General features: G+C 41.2%; 1 pseudogene; it reads left to right on the forward strand.

Moving 5' to 3' along the window:
* Positions 1 to 4558: 4558 nt before the first annotated feature.
* LOC117015081 (60S ribosomal protein L27-like) lies at positions 4559 to 5082 on the forward strand (annotated as a pseudogene).
* The last annotated feature ends 234 nt before the right edge of the window (positions 5083 to 5316 follow it).

Genomic DNA, 5316 nt, shown 5'->3' on the forward strand with positions numbered 1-5316 from the left:
AGTATCTGATACTTGCTTTCCTCTCCTCCGCCATTCTGCTCTTCCTTTAAAAACAACTAAAAAGAGATGAGGATTTTATGTTTTGCATTCCTCTCCATTTTGGTCAGCTTATTTTGTATTAACGCAGGGTTGCCATAATTTAATAAATAAACATCCACTTACATTAGCTGTTGGGTTATTAACTATTCTCCACACAGGGTTTAGACATATTTACATAGCTGCCGTGTGATTTATTAACTCGTTATACTATGCGAAACACAATTAGGCACTCCAACTCAGGGTATTTTGTTTGCTTTGTGTTCTGGAATAAGAACTAGAGTTCATGTATTTGTTTATTTTTCAGATACATTTTTTAAATCCCCAATGCTTTCTTTAATGAGTCGGAGCCATTAATGAGAGTAAAATCAACACAACTTAGTCATATAAAATCTGTCTAATAGGGCCCTTTCCATCCAGAGGGGAAGGCGAAAAAAACAAGAATTTGGCTTATTCTATGGCCTGTGCGTTAGGAAACACAGGTTTTCTTGACACAGGAAAGGAAGGGAAGCCTCCAGCCAGAGCCTCCCAGAGGGAAATATTTTGTTGCTTCCTGGGGTCTGGCTTCCTGCAGCAGCCAAGCTGTTAACACAAGTGCTGCTGTTCGGATCTAGGCAGTAAGAGTGGCTGGGGTGGGTGGGGAGGCGGTGGAGAGAAGGTGGTTAGAAGGTGAGCAGGACTGGAGGGCAGGGCCTGAGTTCTTCTCTAAGTGTTAATGCAGTTAAGGGCTCTCGGTGTCTTTCCCACCTCATTATGCTTCTAGTAAAGAAACCTGTCAAAGAGGTGGAAGCTGGTCCACACACTGCCCCCATCTTTGTGACAACTGGAATTAAGAGGCTGTCCCAGCAACCAGAGGGGAGGGAGCGGCTTGCATGTAGCTACAGAAAGGCAAGGAGTCAGTTCCCAGTGGTTACTCTCACTTAAATTAAATTACATTAGCCAAGGTAATGTACGTGTGTGTACGCATGCATATATGTGTATATAAACACACATACATATATACTACATTAGGTATCATATATACGGAGGGCGTCAAAAAAATGTAGACACATTTTAAGAAAGGAAAAAACTGTATTAAAATTGTAATATAAAACTCAGTATATACCGATAACAAAAGATGAAAAGAAGTCATGTGCATACATTTTTTTGGCACCCCCGGTATTTATTTTTTTTATCAATAGCTCACCTAACAGTAAATAAGCTTGGCTATGAGATTTGTCCCTTTGAGCTGTCTCAGGAAAAGGAGAGGGGTGGAAAGAGACTGAGCAGAAAGAAACACCCAGGAGTCTGCCTGGTGTGAATTTCTTGGGTAATAGCAGTGGGGAAACAGCAAACTCAAAGGCCTTTGGATTTGGGGGAGCAAAAACATTTTGGACTGTGGAACCAACACAGCTCTTCTGACCTATATCCTATCGCACACAAAACAAAACACAACCAAAGCCTAAGTAAGCTCTCTGATAATGGCAGTCCTTGGTTCCTGGCATGACGCCTGACAGCTGGCAGGTCCTGAACAAACGTTAATCTCTCCTTCTCCCTCTCCTGTACACTGGTATGCCTCCAAAAATAAGCACACTCAGTACATAAAGTCCAAATTTACACACAAGAAATATGCTTCTTATTTACTTTATAAAAGTATTTCTGTTTTCCTCAGCAAATTGATTACCACATTTGAACTATTATTCAGCTTACTACTACCTGCCTTGTATATATTTCAAGGACACACCAGTTACATAAAGTGAGACAGAACTACAGACATGGCTTCCCAATGCGAGTAAATCTAGTTTTTATTAGTTGAATCAGATATTAAATTTCCTTGGAGAGCTGGTAATTTGAAAGGGCCCCAAGGTGAATTCTTTTGGTAAAGCACAAACTCTTTCTGAATGGTAAAAAATTTCTGTGAAAGTTGATGACAACTTCTCTTGGCCAGAAAGAAGTGCTTGTCAAGTTTCCCAACAGTGGAGTTTAGGCAAAGTTCAGAGAGCAGCTCAGGGAGGGTGAAGGAAAGCATAGGTTATGGGAGGGGGTGGACAGGTCATCAGGCAAATCTATATGGATTTCTAACCTCAGCTAAAAGATGGATGCGTGCTTTCCACACACAAAATCATGCATGCCTACATTTGTGGTTTTCCAGATTTTGACACTGAGTTTTCCTCCTGCACACACTAGCTGCATTTTAGCAACTGAAAGAGCATTATCAGCTAAATATGGAGAACATTACATATGAAACTTCACGTGATGCATGAAGGTGAGATACGTGATACTTAAAACCATGAGACAAGATGCAGGCACTCAAAGGAGTATGTGGCTGAGAAGAAGCGTAGGGACGACAAACCCCTGGGAAGCACCAATCGATAGTTAAGGCACGGCGAAGGAAAAACAAACTGAGAAGGGGGGGTCTGAAAAGAGGAGGAAAACCAGGAGACTGTGGGTATTATAGGAAGCCAGTAAAGACAGCTTTTCAAGGAGAGAGTGGTCAGTCAGGTTAATTGCTGCAGGTACCGTGTTTCCCCGAAAATAAGACCCAGCCAGACCATTAGCTCTAACGCATCTTTTGGAGCAAAAATGAATATAAGACCTGGTCTTATTTTAATATAATATAATATAGTATGGAAGGACGATGGACTTGGACATATGGGACCCATGCCTTTCAAAAACTTCAGCTGCCCCAGAGACGCTATTTATAATCCACTAGTGGCTCTCACACCAAGACTGGATTCCCATGGAAAACCTGAGAAGAAGGTAGTGTGTTGCTATTTAAGAGAAGAGCTTTGCACTCAGACACTAGGCACGGGGATGGCAAAGATTTGTATTGCAGTAAATACAGAGGTAATGTACTCTTGACTGAATAGAGCATTTCACCTTGCCTGCAAAATAATTTTTCTTGCAAGTAAATTTTGTGCTTTTCTCAGTAAGCAATTCGGAATCTGTTATTCCACATGCCGGTGACACCATGATAAGCTGAGGCTATTTTGTAGACAACACTGTGTTCTAGTCTCCTCTGACACAATTTCTGTGTCACTGTCACTTGAGAACTCCTAAACCTGTATTAGTTGTATGTATGCGTATGCACTGGTGGGTCATTTATTCTCTATTTATTTAATGAGCATTTATGGAAAGAAATCGCTATTTTGGGCACTCTGGGAGATAATCAGGATGAGTAAGGCATGTTATCTGAACAAAACCTGCTAGATGAAATAAATAATAAATAACTACACATATGATAGAATTAAATACATGTTATGAGCACAAGCAAATTCTTAGAAGAATGTAAACCAAATAATAATTAGATCTAATGCAGGGTGGGGGGTTGATTCCAAATGTTTCAATTAAGAAGCAGCGTTAAGATGCCCTTGGTTTTCCTCTCTTTCACTGTTCTCATATATCTCATTTCTCAAACTGTTTAACATTTTCAGCTCTTCTTTGAAATCATATCCCAGATTTTCAAATCCTACAGAGTCCAATACCCAGTCTGCTGTAAATGCAAAAATTGATGTCTACCTGTTTCTCGAAGGAATATGAGCGACGCCACGTAGGTTGGTGGGCATTCGTGTGTGGGAACAGAGCCAGACCCTTTGCCCAGTGACAGTGCATGCCATGGACTGTGTTTGACGTCAGAACACATGATGCTTCTGATGGATGAGCAACAACAGTTCGTCCCTAGCCTCCCAGTCATGCTGGGAGAATTTCCAGACAGCACCTCCAAGAGCATGCATATCCTGTTTCAGCCTGCAAAGGTAACGCAGTGAATACAAACACAGCTGACAGGCAAAAGGTGATGCAGAACTGCCCGGCATGGCTTGAGAAGTCAGGAAAGTTGATTAACTGTTATTTCCTGATCTATAAATCACCAATTTCCAACCCCTTTGTGTGCTATCCATGAAATATTGGCTGTGGGCCTTTGTTATACAAGGACATCTCATTTTTTAAAATGACCTTGTAAATAATAATATCGCTCCCATGAAAGCGTGTCCTGCTGTAAGCCATGCAAAATCGGGTCACATATTTAAATGGCTTTGGTAGTTAGGGAGCCTGCCACACTTGTGTGTGCCTGTATCTTCATTAAGGTTTCACATTTCAGAATATTCATTTGTACTAGATGGCCAATGCAATCACTATGTATTTACAGAAAGACTGTCCTTATTAAGGACGTCTCTCCTTAAGGACTAATAATAATGCTAATCTATATGCAGAACACTTTTAAGTTATAAAAAATTTTCATACTCATTACATCATTTATTTCACCTAATAATCAGTTAAGTATCATGTTCCCAACTTAAAAGATCAGGAGAGTAAGATTCAAAGAGAGTAACTTTCCCAAGATCACACCACTGCTAAGTGACAGAAATGCAACTATATACTGCAAGGCGCCTGGCTTTCAGCAGCTTCCTATATGGTTGTCTATCGAGGACATTTTTGTTACTGAAAGTAAAATTCATGAACTAGTAACATGGGCATCTCCCAGGAGCTCGTCAGAAATGTAGAATCTGCCTTTCTGCTCTGGGCCCCAGTGGCTGCTGCCAAAATGGGCCAGTTTATGAAACCTGGGAAGGTGGTGCTGGTCCTGGCCGGATGCTAGTCCGGACGCAAAGCGGTCCTCGTGAAGAACACTGATGATGGCACCTAGGACCGCCCTTACCACCATGCTCCAGTGGCTGGAATTGGCCGCTATCCTGGAAAAGTGACAGCTGCCATGGGCAAGAAGACAATTGCTAAATGGTCAAAGATCAAATCTTTCGTGAAAGATTATAACTACATTCACCTCATGCCCACAAAGTACTCTGTGGATGTCCCCTTGGACACAACTGTTGTGAACAAAAATGTCTTCAGAGCCTCTGCTCTGAAACAACCCGATGGGAGGCCAAGGTCAATTTCGAAGAGAGGTACAAGACCGGTGAGAACAAAGGGTTCTTCCACTAGCTGCGGTTTTACATCTTTTTTGCTTCAGTCATGGAAAGCCAAAAAAAGAAAAGAAAGAAAGAAAGAAATGTAGAATCTCAGGCCCCTTCCAGGCTGACTGAAGCAGAATGGGCATTTTTACAGGATTAGCATATGATTCACAAGAACATTAAAATCTGAAGAGGAATGAAACAGATGACTTCACGAATAATTATTCAATGAATGACTGAATGACATTATCATTCAGTCATTCATTCAGCACACGTTTAGCAAGTACCTGGTAAGTAATTCTTACTGAATGACTGTGAGTTGATACGTTTAATTGATACTAGCTGCAAATTTAACACAGTAGGTACAGCTCTGTCTATCGCTGTCTACTTGCTT

Source organism: Rhinolophus ferrumequinum, chromosome 22 (genome assembly GCF_004115265.2).
Source record: "Rhinolophus ferrumequinum isolate MPI-CBG mRhiFer1 chromosome 22, mRhiFer1_v1.p, whole genome shotgun sequence".
Lineage (NCBI taxonomy): Eukaryota > Metazoa > Chordata > Mammalia > Chiroptera > Rhinolophidae > Rhinolophus > Rhinolophus ferrumequinum.